The 18,466-nt window shown below is 39.6% G+C and overlaps 1 long non-coding RNA gene across 1 annotated transcript; it reads right to left on the reverse strand.

Annotated features, from left to right (window-relative positions):
• Positions 1–221: 221 nt before the first annotated feature.
• Positions 222–6,196, reverse strand: LOC113845342 (uncharacterized). Its single transcript, XR_005263386.2, has 3 exons — positions 5,958–6,196; positions 1,373–1,434; positions 222–718 (listed from the first exon to the last, which is right to left on the reverse strand). It is a non-coding gene; the product is annotated as an uncharacterized lncRNA (long non-coding RNA).
• Between the last annotated feature and the right edge of the window lie 12,270 nt (positions 6,197–18,466).

The raw sequence follows: 18,466 nt of genomic DNA on the forward strand, positions 1-18,466 counted from the left end.
GGGCATACCAGCTAAGGACTTAACTCCCAGAAAGTTGTAACTCCTAATTTTTCACTAAAATTCAGCTGTGGAATGAGTTATGGAAGAATAGCATGTTTGAAACTAGGTATAGCCAATTACTTTCATTTCAACAAGATTTCTTGGTTTGCAAGAAATGTCCTAAATCACTACATTATTGCAAAAATCAAGGATTCACTGTTGTGGCAATAACACTTCAAAAATAGCTCCTAGTGGTTTTATTAGTATAGTTTGAACCTGGAATCAAAGTTTTTTTGTTATTCATCTTGTCGATAACAATACCTTTTACTTGTATGGAGTGAGATGAACCAAGTCAGACTTTCAATCTCAAAGAAAATGCAGTTAGAAAAGGCAGTTATTGTCAAATGCTACCCATGATCCTCAATGAAAAGCTTCTTTGTAGAGTAAGTGTCACGAGCTGCACATGACATTTTCTTCTCTTTGGAAATGCACATAGTTAGGCAGCAGGACATCCTCATTGTGTTGCAAGCTTTTATCTTCAAGAGATCTTTTCAACATCCTGGTCCTGAAGGCTTTGCTAACAATAGCTGACAAATGTAGACTCAGGCTCCATCACCTTGCAGAAGCTTACTAGAACTGGAAAATTACTGGAAAAATTGTCTTCCACATAAAATTCCAGTTTTCTTCTTGGGAGATTTTAGATGGTTTTCTTCTATGTCTGGACACAAAGTTGAAATGTCTATGTTTCCACAGAAAGAAAATTCAAAAACATTTTCATTTGGGCGTAGCATTTGTTTTTGTAACACGAAAACCTTACACTTTGAAAAAGTTGGATCTGAATAGTATCATCTTATATAATATTAAACACAATGTACTTAAAATAATATATAAGCACAGAAGTACATAATATATATAGATAAATACATGTATATAATATCAAACACAATGTACTTAAAATTATATTTAACTATGTAAGTATATAATATGTACAGATAAATTAACACTAAAGACAAAAATTGATATTGCATTTTGAACAAAAGTAGGGCAAATTATTATATTTCTCCCCCCCCCCCCCCTTTTTTTTCACATTAAATTACTTCTGCAGAAATGCTTTCACTGTATCAAAACTACATTTTTCTGATAAATATTTTTCCACCAGTACTTTTTAAGTAGCTGTGCTGGTAATAGGAGAGTAGACTATACTGGAGAGAAGCCCACAGTGTAGGTCCTCTTCACACATGTATTCTGCAAGCAGATGTCTTGAGGACACTCACTGACAATCTTCCATTTGTTTTTTTGCTTTCCTAAAAGTTTCATTCTACCTGAGACTTGTGAGTTCTCTTCATTTAAACAAGATTTTGGGAGTATTTAGTACTGAAACTTCAATGCTTACTTTTGCAATAGTATCTTGACTCCATCTAATGTTCAGAGCCTCATGCAGTATCCTCTCAAATTCTGGAAAACAATGAAGCCTAGTTTCAATTTAGTGCAATAAAAAATATTGTTAAAAGTACAATGAAAGCTTTTTTAAAAGAATTACTTCATCACTTTTTTTTTTTTTTTTTTTTTCAAGGCTGCATGGGCTGCCACCAAACACCTATCCCTAGCAATGACTTCTTCCGCCACCTTTTTCTTCCAGCATCATCAGGGGAGATCAGAAATGTCATTCAGATAAACTCGGACTTGAGATCTTCTCTTACGGGGGCCATGTCACAATATTATATACTGGATCTTTATCCTGGCATCTACCAGTCACTCATAAATGTCAAATTTAAGAAAAAATAATATGATGAAATGGGCTCCTATGTGATATTGGTGAAGCACTCTGAATGTTTCAGTGTGTTGTCAAGGAAAGGCTTCATTTTGTTTAATGATTACTTCTTTAATTCTGATCACGTTGATGTAAGTATAAAGATATTGAAATGCTATAGAAGATGTAGAAAACAGTATTTTAAAATTGGTATTTGAATATAACTTAACTGATTCAAAAATGAAGTAAAAATTGACATTTTGCCATTAAGATTTGAAATGGTAGATTTTAAATTTTGTTTGCAAGGGAGTATAAACAAACTATGTAAAAAAAGAATTCTTAAAGAAAAAGTATTCGAGACATTTCTTGAATCTTTTATTCCAACAAATAAGCACACTTTAAATTGTTCTTACTTGTGGGGAAAGCAACATCATGCATATATTAGCATACTTATGCACGCATGTGCATAAATATGTGTGCAATATGTTTATATATACGTGTATATATATAAATGTATATCAGCCAACATAAAAGGCTAAACACAACTCTTCTCTGGGAATGTGATGAGTGAAACCAAACTTCATGGCAAAGCAAATAGAAAGCAAAAAAAAATACAAATAAAATATTGCTTTTCACTAATAACTAAAGGATAGCATCACAGGTTTCTTGAAACCTCCTTAAATTGGATTTTGGTGCCCAAGTCCTACACATTGACTCAACAGTGATCAATTTTCTGTCATCCTGAATTTAACAATTACTCCCACAAATAGTGTGAGAGGTCCCATGGCAGCTGGTGTTAGGCTGCAGGGATGCTCATTGCTGGTAAAAAACTGAGGAGAAGAAGGAAAGAGAAATAAGATTATGATTAATATTTGCAGTTTGCATCTCACTCTGCTAAGTAATTCCTAGTAGTCAAATAGATTGTACTATTATTCCTATTTTCTTACTTTCTTACTGTCGTAACAGTGTCAGTCAAAGCATTACTAGGGGAACATTGGTCTCACTGCATTATAATATACAGTCATAAATTGAGACCACAATGCTCCTCCATGACAAGATGACAGTTTACTATTGACTGTAGAACCAATTTAGAATTGAATCTGAAAATAAGCACAAGATTGAAAATGGAAAATGTAATTAGAACGTGCCCTAAGTTAGGACTCCAAGTCACACGTTGTCATAAACAGATCTTGTTTTCATCCTTTAGTTGTAAACTCCAACCCTCTGTTCCTTACTGGGAATGGGAATGCTCAGTTGTTAACAAGAGAGTTATTCATGGATACAAATGGGCTGAAGTGGGGCCTGAGGAGAGGAGGAGGGTTTCCCCTTGGGTTATGTCTTATTAAGAAGAGCTTGGAGAGGAGATAGGTATGTAATGCATGGAGAGGGGAAGAGCACACCTGTGAGATCACAAATCGAGCACACCTCTTTTCCAGCCTTCAAGGGCGAGGATGTGCAAACCAGAGAGCTCCCTTTGCAGCTGAGAAGACAATATTTCCAGATTTGAAAAGGAAGGAGGAGGAGAAGAGGAGCAGCTCGACATTTGGGGGAATGACTGGCACAGTTCTCTGCAGCAGGTTTTTCTGAGAAAGACAGACAGGTTTTGCTCTTACAAAGACTGGATTTATCTTCTCAGACTGGATTTATCAGCATAAATAGAACGATGTGGATGTGCCTCCTGTGTTGAGGCATCCTGCACACTGGGCTGAGGATCCAGCAGGAAAACCTTCCTCTCATCACTTATGCGCTGGCATGAAGAGAGCCTGCAGAGTGCAGGGAGATAAGCCTCAGCTGCTCAGCAAATGCACGATGTGCCTCAGCGAGTGCATTATACAAATAAACTGATACTTGATGGGTTTGCAATTTAATTGTGAAAGCTTATGGAGTGGAACACTGTTAACAGCATAAAAGGCATTAGTTGGTGGGCGTCTCTGTGCCGAACCTAGAAAGTAGGCTCAGCAGCTGTCCTCGTTTTCTCCTCATTGATTTTTTTCTCCAGTGGTGAATTCAGTCTGTGCCGTGGCACCACGGTTGCCATATGCTCCTTGACCTGCTGTGCAATGCCCGTACATCCTCTGAGATGGGGACAAGGCAACCAGGAGCAGCCGTGCACTCGGGGTCCCTCGTGCTGCCCCTGAGCCTGTGCCAAGGGAAGGGCACGCCTGACGGGCACATTGCTCTCCTCCAAGGCAGCCGAGCAATGAAAGCTGGCTGCTTGCAAATAAGAAATGGCCACGGCCACTCAAAATGAATATGAATAACAAGCTCTGAGTTCAGTTGCTTGGCTCGCTTCCTGAACCACCTTTCCAAGACTGTTAGATTTACATTAAATTCTTGATATTGGACTAACCATTCCTGAAGCCAGCCCATTTACTGTCCAGAGTTATGCTTTTCCTCATCATGCTGAACCTTGATTTTTATTCCCTCCTCAGATTTCTCTTTCTGTAGCCTTCTCCTGACCTTCCAACCTGCCTTTGCCTTCATGCATCAAAACTACCCCACCAAACACAAAGTCAGCTTATGCATTTAGAGTCTAGATTGTTTCCAAACTGCCCCTGCACTTACTGAATGGCAACTATGCATCTTCTCTTTTTTTCCCTCTTTCCATCCACATGACTTCAGAAGTGCTTTCCATTTAGTGAAACGTAAAGAAAACGTAAGGTAATCGCAGGGCATAATTTAGCTTGCCTTTTGGCAGTTTTTCACTCTATCTCAATGCTTTCTGACCTCTAAGGCTGAAGAGGATTTGAGTTAATTTATGGCCACTTTGCTCTGCAGAAGCCTGGAGTGCTCGTACAATCAGTTCTGATGTCTTCAGCGCTGGAGGAAATGGCCTCCAGGTGACAATAACCATTTGAACCACTTTTGGTAGAGCTATGTGAGCACGATTTTTAACACCATCCAGCACCCTGCAGCATTTAATGACTTTGTAAATCAAAGAAGAGTACCCTCAGACTGGTATCCTGTAGAAATGGATGGGAAGCAATACTTTTATCTGAATACAGTGCCCCGGTCTAAAAATTGAGGCAAAAAAAAAAAAAAAAGAAATAATAATAATAATTTAGAACTCCAACTAAGTTGTGACATTGATAAATACTGATTAGCTGTTTCTGAACTGTAAAGAAAACTGTAAGAAACACAAAGAGAAAAAATGTCTTCTGATAATAATCCTGTGACTCTACCAGAGGATTATTTTTCTGCCTCTCATATCATAAAACAAATGCTGGAGGAAGTTGCAACAGTAAAAAAGACAGAAAGATATATACTGCTGTTTTAATTAAAAATTATTACAAAACTTGGTTTTATTAGTATCAATACAATATCAATCCATAGCTCCTGGGGGAGATATCCTGTATTTCTCATTTATGAAGAAAGAGAGGCATGCGGAAATATATTAAATCAGAGCCAGGAATTTTAAAAGTGTGTAGCTGGTCTTACTTCAAATTAAAAAGCGATGTTATACAAATCATTGCTATTTTTATTGACAAGGCTCTCTAAGCAGCAAAATTATTTATGTGCTTTGCTGTTGCAGAATGTTACCCAGTCATTTTGCACGGTTGAAAATAAAACTCATGCTACAATGTCATATCCAAAATCTGAGCACCATGACAGCTGTCTAGCAGTGGTCATAAATTTTTTGGCCATGTTCTTGTAATAAAGAACATCTCTGGCAACTACAGCTAGAAAAATATCTGCTCCCATAAGAAAATATTCTCCCAACCAAAACACTTCTCATCTGTGTTTCTTTTCAGTGCTTCCTCAGCCAAGATGAAGTCTTGTGTTTGTGTTGTTTCAGTTACATTAGTACTCCACGGGTTGTGAATCACCATAAAAAACTGCACTACCCACCCAGCCCTAAAGGACAGAGAGCAGGAACAGATCGTGCCGCCACTGCGTTTTGCCATGGGAGAAAAATCAATACCTGGAAAACATCTGTAAATTTACAGCTAGGAGCTTTCAATATATCATATGGTAGCAAGATGGGGTATGCTTTGCCGCTGAGGTATACAAGGCATGTCAGCCTCCACTCTGAAGAATAACCCAGAAGCTGTAAATAAACCTCTTTTCCCAATACCTCTGAAAGGAATAAAGCAGCTGCATAGACCTGGTGGCTGTTCCCTCGTCTCCAGTTGTATGCTCAGGCATTTGAACCTGGAGCTTGCTCCTGGTATTTTTCCTCCCCGGTCCAAGGGCATCCTTAATATCACAATAGACAGGAGTCACTTACCCATTGCTGTAGCTCTCTTCAAGACAGCTCTTGATGTATATTTCAAGCTAGATGTGTTTATTCCCCAATTCAGCATCAATTTATTATCACCCTTCATACAGACCATGAGACTGCCTACAGTACCTGCAAGCTTGCATTCAGTGCAACACTCAGGTAGATGACTCCGAGCATGCAATAATTTCTTAAAGGAAAAACCACAGCACTAGCTTTGGAGAAGCAGGATATTTGTTTTTCTTAATCAGAACAGAAATTTCTATACTTTTTTTTCCAGCTTTATCTTTTTCAGTGGTCAAACTTAGCACAAAGAATAGTGACTACATGACTCACAGGGCTGAATGTCAAAGGCCACAGAGAAGTTTTGGTATGCAAGGCTCTTGGTCCTGCCACTGCAGTATTTCATGCTGACAGAAGCAAAATAACATTATTAGACTGGGGATGAGCCAAGCGTTATCACTTCTACTCCATTTAAGAATTAGTCATCAGAGGAAAGACAAGTTCAATTGAATAAGAAGTAATGGCTACATTTCCTCTGCTGTTACCTCGGAGCCCCACTCTGTGTGAGAAGGAATGAATTTAAAGAATGAGAAAAAGCCCTTACATGAATATATATGAAACAAGGTACTGCAGGGGTAAGCATACCCTAAGTTCAAGAAAGACCAGAGGGGAAGAACTAATGAGGATAGTTGAAATATTTTAAGGTCTTTCATTCCAAATATCTATATTTTATAATTAGGTTCTAATAATTTTGTACTAAGACATATTCATTAACAAATGCAAGTTTGTTAGCAATGTTTTAATCTATATTTAAGATTATTATTAGAAGGAATTATAAATTGAGGTCTGTATCAATCCTACTATATAAAATAGCTCTCCAGTAGCATAAATGTAAACGAATGCTTCCACACACACACACACACACACACACACAAAAGTAAGAACAATAATATCTGAATTATATTTTGCTGGCACAGATATCAAAATGTTTTATGTATTAACTGTATGATGCTCACTTCAATATAAAGCAGGAAGATAATTTATAGGATATAGTCAGAATTGCAGAAGTGCCAGTACCTTTCAGTTGAACTACGGAGAGGAAAGTAACTTAAGAGACAGTGAGAAATCAACATTCTTGGCAGGAACACTGTGTGTCATTGACTATAGGACATCATATCTCTATTAAGATAGACCAAGAGTGTCTGAAGAGAGCTGGTAGCCCAGAACCCATGGGTACAATGTGTTATGCTTCTCATTGAGGAGAAGGAAAATAGTGCTCCAAAGACGGAAGATTAAATGGAGAGGTTTTGTATTTTGAAAGCACTCTGTGAACTACCATGGAGAAACATCCTAGAGCAAGTATATCAATAAAGCTTTCTCAAACCAGTCAATGACAATACCAGGTTTGAGCATTATCTTTGAAAAGTTCCCTGGGAGTCCAAGTGAGGGGGATATGGCAAAGACCAAGGTGGAAAATTGCGTTTTTAGTAAAGAGATTAATATTCACAAGGAAACTAAACCACAGCATTTGCCAGCTACGCTTACTATGCTTCAGTGTTTTTTTTGGTGAAGTGTTAGGATTTGGCCCTGGTTCAGCTGAAATCAGGAGTAATAGTCTCTGAAGGGAATGGAGTGAGGGCCATGGAGTGGGACAGGCACAGACAGAAAAACATTAAGAAAGGTTCATTCTTCCTTAGGACTTATTACATTTTTTTTTTATTATTACTTATTGTACTTTGTGTGCGTGTGTGTGTGTGTAGCCTGATTTGTCTATATGTACTTCTGAATAGGGAAATGAAATATTTTTTCTGTAACTGTTTCATGTATCTCTATATTTTCTTTTTGTATATTGCACTTAAGGCCAGATTCTGCCCCTCTATCCACATTAGCAGGTAACTTTGATTCAGTGCATGAGCAAGCCCATACAAATCAATGACCATGGGTTTAATGCAAGTGTTTGCAGTATGGAACAACTCACTGCTCCTAATGGAGCAACTGTTGGGATCCATGGGGGAAATGTTTAATTTTTCCTTGGTAATGTAAGTTAAGACATCAATGGAAACAACTAATTTTGGTGAAAATTCAATCCCTCCCTCACCCAAAATGCTTAGTACTCAGACTCTTGAATTGTGATCTTTTATTTTTTCTCTACTGGGAGTGTTCTCCTGGGCAGCAAAATGACAGATACTGAAGTCGTCAGTATTAAAGCTGTTGAGAAAGGTGCTGAGAAAATGTTTAAAAAAGAAGTGAGGAGATACTTGTATGCCATTGCTGAGCTCAACTTGTGTGTTATAATCTTGTGAACAGCTGGCTTTTTAGTAGGACTGTAAAATAGAGCTTCCACTCCACAATATCACAAAATGCAGTTTTCCGGAAGAGTATCAATACAACAAAGGTAAAGTGGGTGAGATGAGAGCTTTGATGTTTTTAACAAGAAGAGAACTCATTTCTTTTTTCTTTTTTTTTTTTTTTCTCCCAATTCTCCCTAGCTAATTTTACTTGGCATGTTTGAAGATATGAATGTGCATGCATTCCTTCATAATTAAATGCTTCTTTGCAATTAGCACAGCTAAATGCAGCATCACTGCATCCACAGATTCAGGAGGGATCAGGCTGCTGCTGGCCCTGATCAGTTAGAGGCAAAGAAATGAAAGCATGAGCAGCTATGGCCACAGTGCAATGGGTGTCTGTGGGACACCAAATGAATAAAGTAAATGAATGAAGTAAAGGAATAAAGCAAAAATGTAACACAACATGCTGTGAGGAGATGCAACAATTGCCCAGGATAATCTGGGCTGAGAGATAAAATAAGAGAATAAGAACGCCTTGAAATAAAACATTTTCTAATGGTCAGGAAACAACTGAAAAATAGCACTCAGCACTCATTGAACAGCACCTAGAATACTTCAGTTTTGGGCCCCAGTCCAAATCCCTGCTTTGAACATGAGACCTTCCGACATCCCTGCCAAACGTGAAAGATTTAATGGTTCTTTAGTGGTGGGTTATGACAATGTTAAGACCATGACCAAGTTCAGATATATCCCCAAAGAGAAGGCATTGGATTTTAAAGGAAGTGTAGCACTGTTTTTGTAACAGTCAATAAGGAGACCAATAATTGCCCTGAGATTTACTATAATTTATTTGGAAAAAGGTTTTCACTTGCTTCTGGTTGACTTGCAGATATAGGAGAGCATTCAAAAGGAACAGATCAGAAAAAACATTGCTGTCATGGCTTCAAAGAATGTTTTTTTCCCTAGGGGTCTGCAGACACAAAGTGACAAAGGGGCTTCGGCACTCCAGTGGGATGGCAAAAAGTTAGCCGTGGTAATTCACTCGATTCTGATGGCAAATTAAATAATCCTGTCATTTGTGAGCTATAGCTAAAATATAAAGCCTTTTTTTTTTCCCCTAATGAAGATAGATTCCCTAGAGTAAATAGCCTCATCTCTCAAGAGAGGAAACAAAGCCCTAGTTGAAAAGGCTGTTTTCTTCGTAGGCACTGATGCTTCAAACACAGTGACATCAAAAGCTTTCGTGAGGTATGTTTGTCACTATAAAACTGAAGAGGGAATTATCGATTGCTTGCTGGACTGCTTGGAAGGCACCAAACTATTTCCTGTTGGAATATTTGAAATGTGGTGAAGCTATTCACTTTGGTGTCACATGCCAGCAAAAGGGAAGTGACAGTGAGCATTTGTGGTAGAAAACTGCTGCCTATGGCATGGCAGCGGGTGTGCTACGGGGTGCTCACTGCTTCCTTCGGAACAGTCTGCAGCCCATGCCGACCACTTTCACCTGCCCAAAGAGCTTTGGACTTGAAAGGTATTGAGTTTTGTCAACTTTGAAGGTATGAAGTGAGGCACTTCCTCACTTGATGGTTCTTTCGCATTTTGTACCTTAGGACAAGGAGTCCTAAAATCCTTGCCCATTGCCACTAGGTATTTTTCTATTACAGATAAGATGGTTCTACTGCAATTTAGATCCAGAAGAAAGGATGAAAGTGGGAAAGGTGAAGAGAGTCTTTTGATGTTTGAGTACTATTTCACTTCCACAAGGTACATAATATGACTCCGAGATGCAATTTGACAATTACAACAGTCCAATCTTGTATGCCTATGGTCTACAGCATCATGATTGGAAGACAGCCTAACACAAAGATTTAACGTTGTTTAGTCAGGTGCTTATCTGCAAATATATCATAACAAAGCAAAACAAACAAATTCCTTAAACCATAAACGGAGTTCACTCGGAGGTAAACACAGTTGTTTCCCCATTTTGACCTCAGGAAAAGAAATATATATTGAGAGAATGCCAGTAAATTGCAGGCTTTCAATCAATAATTGGCATTGAGGAAGGACATGGCACCACATAAGAAATCTAAGTGTTTTCATTTGCACAGTGGTAGCTGGGGGCTTCTGTGTGGTAGTCTCATAAATACAGGATACCTCAGAGTTACTGTGTCTTTAGTCATCAGTTTTTACAGAGACATTTTATTTCTCTGGGTAACTTTATAGGTGCAATGCATTTTTTGTTTTGTTTTGTTTTATTTTGTTTTTGGTTGTGTATCTTGTTTTTCTTTCTGCAAAGGATGACTTGGGGTAGTTTTACTCAGTTCATCAGTTAAGCAACTGTTTCACCATTCTGCAGCTATGGTTGTCTCCCCTCCTCCTTCTTCTCCCTCCAGGGATGGGCAGTCCTCAGCTCAGGAGGAAAAGGGATTTTGGGAGGGACATTGAGCATCACATCCTGGGGTTTTCTTATGGAAAGAAAATCCTTCTGCATATATATATACACATATTTCTTTCTGAGAATACTGTGTTCTCCACTGCTTTGGAAGAAAGCTAGGCTTGTTCTTCAGAAAGTGTTAAAGACTGTGACTTCACAGACATGTCTGCACATATTCAACAAGTCTGACATTTCAGTTCAGGATATTTTACCCTTTTAAGCACATATGAACAGAATCTGAGCAGGCAGCTAGGTTGGATTATGTTCACCGTTTTCCAGTCTGACTGCACCTTCTGTCAGAATTTGGTAATTCTTACAAATTAATGCTTAAAGATAAAGTAGAGTATCCCATATGGAAGGGAAACATAGTGTCTCTCCCTAAGGCCCACCACATTGGTCAAGTTATTCCTTGTTCAGAGGAGGCATCTTAGGAAGTTAATGTCCATGAGTGATGCACTGGGGTAGCAGCCTTTCAGTACATGCCAGACTCCTTGCCATGCCTCTCAGCTGGTTGGATGTGTCCTCTTGCTTTGCAGTTCTTCAGCCCATGCTGCAGACACCTCTGGGAACTGTCTGTGCAGCTGAGAAAAGTACCTATGAAGATATTTGATAGCTAAAACATAATCACCTGAAAGAAAGAGAGTGAAAAAAAAATACTCTTAAATCTCAACAATAAAAATGAAGTCCCTCCAGTTTTCTCATTTCCTTTGTTTTATCATAGCTGCTATCTAGACAATAAATGATATAAGATGCTGCAATTAGAAACAAGCAAATGAATTTGACTAGAAACAAGCATTGATCTCACCCAGACAATGTCAAATGTATTTAAATCAATATAAAAACCTTCTTTGAAAGGCTTAAGTGTGATGACATCACTCTCATTATCTGTTAGATGATGTTTAACTAGACGAAAATTGCCATTTTTTAACTCGTTTGTTCAAAATAAAAGACTCACAGAGGTGGATGTCTTTACATGTTTCAATATCTATAAAGGTAAATCCTAGAGTCTTGAAGTCACTGGATGTAGCAGACAAAAACAATCTATTGGGTAGGTGTACAGGAAGATTTGACAGGGCTAAAATGGTATACTTACAAATTATTTTTAACAGCAGCCTTCTTCATGGCAATGAAAAAGGAAAAATGGATTTTCAAGGTCTGAGCAAAAGCACTGAAAGGCAGCACTGCAGACACACTCAGCTTCAACCCAAGCAAAAGTCAAGATGGTGCTCTTATCTAAAGTGGCTGAGAGAGGAGGATGGAGAAGACAGTCTGAACTGAGCACTGAACCTCTGTGAGCACTGCCAGAAAGAAGGCAAAGTTTTATTTTAAACAGGCATCTGGAGAAGACACTTATTTATGCAGCTCAGAGGTACCCATTTCAGAGGTACCCTGAGTGGACAGACAGGAAAACTGGGTGGCTTTGGGAGAAAATCAGGAGGCAAATGTAGACAGCACAGCCTTAAGGAACTTAATGATGAACAGGAAGAAACCCATGGAACAGTTGTTAGAAGTTATGCCACAATCTGAAGGCAGAGCACAGAAAAGGGACCCATTAGATAGGGCAGATAATGCCCATGGATGGGAAGTAAGGTCTCAGCTTTTTTATAAAATCCTGGACAATTTCCACCTAACAGCCTCCAGTATGGATTGCCAACTCATTGAGTTTCCAGCTGTCCTGGAAGCCTCTGTTGCTACCTAGGGATACTTTGGCATTAACAAGTTTTGATGACCTGCTTTGACAATCCAGGTATGCCTCTGTCACTTCTCTATCCCACCTATTGCTTATATTCTTCTATAAGTGAAAAAAAAAATCATCTGTGGAGATAAGCAACAGAGACAAAGAACAGCTCCTGCCTTGGTTCCTCCCTACCCTCCCCATTTGATTCCCCTTCATGCAGAGGCAGGCTGAATATCAATAACTTTCCTGTCCATAATTTAGTAACCTGACTTGTTGCAAACACCCTTCAGTCTTCAAAATCAGATGAGTAGAGGATCTTCTTGATTCTCCTTGAGTGTGGAGAGAACTTGACATTTTTTAGGTCAAAAACACAAATAACATGTAGAAAGTGCACCCCAAGCAAGGGATAAATGCTTGTAAAACCAGAGCTGTGGTTTTTGATCTTAGGTGAATAATACAGAATCAGGCGAGTATTCACCTCAAAAAGAATATGAAGTGAGTCCGTGGAGAGCAAGAAGTAGACTGTGGAATTCAGAAAGCATCAGAATAAAATTTTAAGAGAATAAAATTGAGTTAAATTAGACCATGCAGAGCTAAAATAAAAAGTGAGAGAATTTTCATCATGTAAATGAAAGAGGAAATTTGTGGTCTGACCCCAGAGCCACAGGAATGCCTTGTCCCAGTTTTCAGACTCCCATTGGGACTCTCAGCAAACCAAAGCAGCCCCTCTGGTTCACAATTACAGCATGAAGAATATTTCATTTCACAGAATCACAGGATTGTAGGGATTGGAAGGGACCTCAAGAGATCATCGGGTCCAACCCCCCTGCCAAAGCAGGTTCCCTAGAGCAGGCTGCCCAGGTAGGCGTCCAGATGGGCCTTGAATATCTCCAGAGAAGGAGACTCCACAACCTCCCTGGGCAGCCTGTCCCAGTGCTCCATCACCCTCACAGTCAAGAAGTACCCCTCATATTCAGCTGGAGCCTCCTGGGCTTCAGTCTCTGCCCGTTGCCTCTCATCCTGTCAGTCACTGGGCACAAAACAGGCCCAGCTCTCTCAGCCTGTCCTTGTATGACAGGTGCTCCAGGCCTCTCATCAGAAATAGTGTCTGTGTTTCTGGGAAAACCTAAATGTGAGCTAGTTTTGCTTCAACCTTATTTGAATCTGTGGCATTTTAAAGCTGCTGGGAAGGCAGGCAAGCAGGCAGGCAGGAAGGAAGGAAGGAAGACATTATTTGCAAATGTTAAATGGCAAAGAGTTTGTCTGGGGGCTTAAAGTAATTCTTAGGAGCAGGCTATGGGCATATGTTTGCTCTGATTTATGTATAGAAATGGGGAGTCAGCTTCCAAACTGGCGTGTGTCACTGCATGGCCCCAGTGGAGCTGTCATACTACAGGCTTGCACAGGGCACAAACCAGGAAATAATTTGACTCAAGCTAATAGTAACTCAAACGAAGGGCTTTACATAGCAAAACATTAGGCCAGCAGATTATAAACAGTTCCTTAGTAATGCCATATTTCAAGTTTCTTGGCTCTTTACTGAGTACAGAAGAAGCACTGGTTAAGAGGGAAGGAACCAGCTCCTCCTCCCAGCTAATGGTGTAGGAGGGTTAGGGGGATAATTCATTTTGTGGCTCTGATGTATTTTAAGGTCTCCACTGGAAAAACATCGCAAGTACAATTAGTGATTTTAAAAAGAAGGAAAGAGGTGAAAATGGAGGGAAGGAAAGATCCCAAATCCCTTAATTGCCATATGAAAAGTTTAAAAAAAACAAGCTGGGAGCCTGCTTTACTTGCAGTCACTGCACTGTGCTGATGGGAGGCCCGTGCAGGGTGACCTCCACGGGCTGATATTCACAGCTCTGTTGGACAAACAAGCCAGCACAAGACCAACATGATAAATGTTCTATGTTAAATTTTCATAAAATTCTCATTATTATTAACTTTACATGAAATTGGGCAACTGAGTTTCTGAGAAACAGTGTGGAGATGTACTGCACTTGAACTGAGCTTTGTCTCAGTCAAGAGTCAAAAAATGGAGGAATGCTCATACTCTGACTGGTTTTATGCTAAGTAATAAATGCAGGTCAGCAGCCCAAATACACCAGCTATTATATTTATTTTCACAAATTATGTGTAGTTCTGTACTAGGATTACCAGACACTTTTCTGATGGCCTATAATTGTGCTGAGTTTAGTGGCTCTCAACTGTTTGAACAGCTTTCATACAGTTAATATTAGATATTTTGTAAGGTTAGATTTAATTGCTTATACATGCAAAACCATAAATAACTGGTGAAACAAACCATTTTTTCAGATTGACCACATATTTTTTATTTTTTTTTTTTTCCTGAAATAAAATAATTCTCTGCAGCAATTTTATCAAAATAGAATTAGATGCTGGCACTGGAAAATTGTTTGGAAGAGGATGTAATTAATGTAATTAAAAATTTGTAAGATTTGGATCTGCAGGGTACCTTTTATAACTCATCTCTGTTTTGCCTGGTACCATGTTTTTACCCAATACCATGCTTTACCTGATGGCTGCTGGAAGTGTCTTAACTGAGGCTGCTTAAAAATGACATGTTCTTCATGACATGCTTAGTGACATTTCCCCTTTGCCTAATTAGCAGAGAGCGCTAATTATTTTGATAGTGCATAGCCAAACCAGTCTGGGGAAGAGAGCTGATTTCTGTCCTACCTCATATCAAACATTACTCGTCATTTGAACTCTAGTTGAAGAACTTCAGACCTGGTTCTCATCTATGTCTTTTTAAATAATAAGAATCAAACACCTGATCTTGATTAAGAACTAATTGTTTAAACTTCCAGAAACATTTTTATCTGGTAGTGTTAAAGATGTGATCTTTGAAGATGTGCAGCTCGCACTGACATCCTGAAACATGCAAGTGATCACTTTGTAGTGGGACCATTAAAGCTGGCATGAGTTAAAGTGGTCCTGGGCCTGCTCTGTCTTGCAGGAGATAGGAAGTTTTTTGTTTGTGAGAGTCTTTTTTATGTTTAGACTCCTGTTTTCAAGCATCTATGTGTGATTTCACTTATCTATGGAAAACTTTCCTTTGAGACTGTATAGCTGTGGTCAAAGCTCTGTGAGGTCTCACACCTGTTAAAAGCTCTGCAGTGAGGGATCCCATACATTTAAGGAAGGAAAGGAAGTAGAAAAATGACAAGGACAGAAACCTAGATGAGCCTATAAGGTTTGGGGAGAGGAAGGTTTTGTTCTATCTCCACAGCCAGATCCTGATCCACAATCTCAGGTTCTGAATCAGGGCTGAAGACATGATTGGAGATGTTTTCAGTGTGGTTAAAATCCTGCAAAAAGCTGTAAGTCATCCAACCATTGGACTTAATTAGCAGAAGTCTGAAAAATAAGATTACTCTAATGACAGAATCCCTCTCCATATAATATTGTTCAAAATATTCTGGACCTATTTTTTGAAGCTGACCCAGGGCAGCTTCACCAGCTTTGATACAGAAACAGAACTGGCATCTCCTTCACTTGGAGCAATCAGTTGCTCCATGAATGTGCCAGACAGTGCCCAGAAATCAAACTAAATAATGCAATAATTAAATGGAAAGTTTCCAGAGCAGATATGTTGGACTTTAGTTATCCCCACCCATTTATTCCTTATGAAGCTAACACATTAAAACAATCTGCTTGTAGGCAATGTTTCCAAAAAGAGATTTTTTTCTGAAGGTTCTCCGCAGCCAAACCCTCACTAAAAACAAACAGAAACAGAAACAAAAACGTGTGCCAGTGGTGCTGATACCAGGGAAGTGGGGACATAAGCAAGCTGAGGACGGCGTTCAGCACTGCTCTGGTTCAGATGGAGGACACCACGTGGGTCCTAAACAGCTTCAGGTTCCTTTCCTCAACGTTTCTTACAGGGGAACAGAGTTAAACTGTGTCTCAATAACCCTAACTAACCGCTTTAAGAGAGCACCACATCTTCAAAAGAACCTGATAAAACGCACAAGCTAGCATGCATTATTTAAGAGCAGCTGTTGCCATAATGACTGTGTGCAAAGAATAGCAGAGCCACAAATCCCAGGCACCACATCCTGCAACAAAACCCACGCGGATGTAACCCTAGGACCTTATTTGCCTAATGGGACTTACTACAGCTAAGAAACATGTTGACGAGGGGCAATGGCTTTAACATCTTGACGTCCAAAACTCAGTTTTTCCCCTTACTTCCTTCTGCTTGGTCCAGCCCTGGGAATTTTGCCACTGAGAGCTGGCTTATAATAGCTGGATCAGCTCAGTTTTCTGAGTGCTTAGGGAAACTGTTAATGCCTGCATTGAGTGCTAGGCAGTGGCCAGTGACAACACTTTGGGATACATTTGGTCTAACAAGGGAAAAGCACGGTGCAAGTGATAGCTGGTGCTAATGAAATCTGCCTCCTTCGAATCTATGCAATATTGGCCTGTGCAATATCGATTCATTCAGCGTTTCCTCCTGAGAGCACAATTATAATGCGGAGACAGCTCATGGCAGTGTATCAGAGCTACACGCATAGCAGACACACAGCAGTAAGACACAGAGAAGATGGCATGAAAGCACTAGGAAAAGCTCCATAAGCACTGCTTACAACGTCCTAATGAGAGCTACAAAATAGTGGCTTTTTGGGTGCTGTTTTAAAAAGGCAAAGACTCAAACTTGTTCAGTTTTGCGCAGCCCAGACACTTAGGTCATTTGCATTTTGGCTAGCTGCTCACTGAGAAGCAGTAAGTAGAGACTGCATCAAAGCTTGAATGATATTCAGGGAGAAAAAAAGACCCTGAAAGCACCAGGTCATACATATTCTGCTTTCCATTACTTGATAAAAGAGTTTTTACCAAATAACTCCCAGGACTTTATGTAAAGGCAGCTCGCAGAGGTATTCACACACATGAAGGAGGTTTCAAGAGCGTTTCCTCAAGTGGATTTGATCGCTGTGCTCATTTCCATCATCTTATGACCTCCACAGAAATTTCCATTCAGGCAAAAGCTCAGTTTGCGTGGCCTTTGAGAGCTGAACAAAGCGCTACCTCTCTATTTGATCCCAAGCACAAGCCCCGGGGTAGGTCTGGGCTTATGTTTATGTTGGAGCCCTACCCACTGTTTCCTCCGAGCCTGCTTTTATTTTTCCATCAGCCACACGGCAGTCATAGTGCTCACTGTGGCAGACAACCCCACATTAATCATGTGAGATAAGCCGTCAGGCAGCTCTGCCTTCCACCCAGCTGATGTTGCAGCTCCCATCCGTCTTCCTCCCTTTTCTTTGAAAGCAAGCAGTTCACCTTGGCTTTAAATCTGCACATTAAATCAAGAGGAACACCTGTCTTTTTTTAGCCTTTGAAAATATTTTAATCTGTTCCTTTCCGACAGGCAGATATAGCTAGAATTACCACTAATGGGTTTCAATACACAAAGTTTTATGACTTGGTGGCTGGCACTGCTTATATCATGTGGGTTTTTATTTACATAATTGTGTTTGTCTTGATTCCCCAAGCTGATATTTATTAGCACAGAAGAACTGGCAGAGCTGATATAAGGAGCAGTACTTAAAATATATTTGTCAGCCAAAATGAATCTATGATACAACGTGCCTCTCTGTGGGTTTCATAGAAAAAAGCCTTATTGAAGAGCTTTTTTTTTTGCAGGAGTTGTGCAATTATCCTGCTCTTAAATACAAACCTATACGTGTACCAAACCTATACGTGTACCAGTACTGGGTACCCATCTATCAAGTATAACACATGAGCATAGATAAAATTAACTGTAACCAAAATACTTAGCTTTCTAGAGATACAGGTTGTTCCCGTGGCCATAGAACTAAGGTAAAATAAAACAGAGACAAACACTCCATTGAAGGTGGCTTAGTTTCGGGTGTTTGGCTTTAGATATCTGTGGCTTTGCAGATTCCCCTGGACTTGTCTGCACTTTAACAGCCACGAGCCTGAGGTACCAGTTGATGTCTGAAGCTGTTGCGCCTCACCAGGCACAGAATAACATTCCTGAGGTCACACAAGGTTTTGCAAAGACCCTAAACTTATTTTTCCTGTCCTGTCCTATACCTGTTGTCGTGCTGGTGGGCTGCTGCTGCTT

This window comes from Anas platyrhynchos, chromosome 1, assembly GCF_047663525.1.
Source record: "Anas platyrhynchos isolate ZD024472 breed Pekin duck chromosome 1, IASCAAS_PekinDuck_T2T, whole genome shotgun sequence".
NCBI classification, from domain to species: Eukaryota; Metazoa; Chordata; class Aves; order Anseriformes; family Anatidae; genus Anas; species Anas platyrhynchos.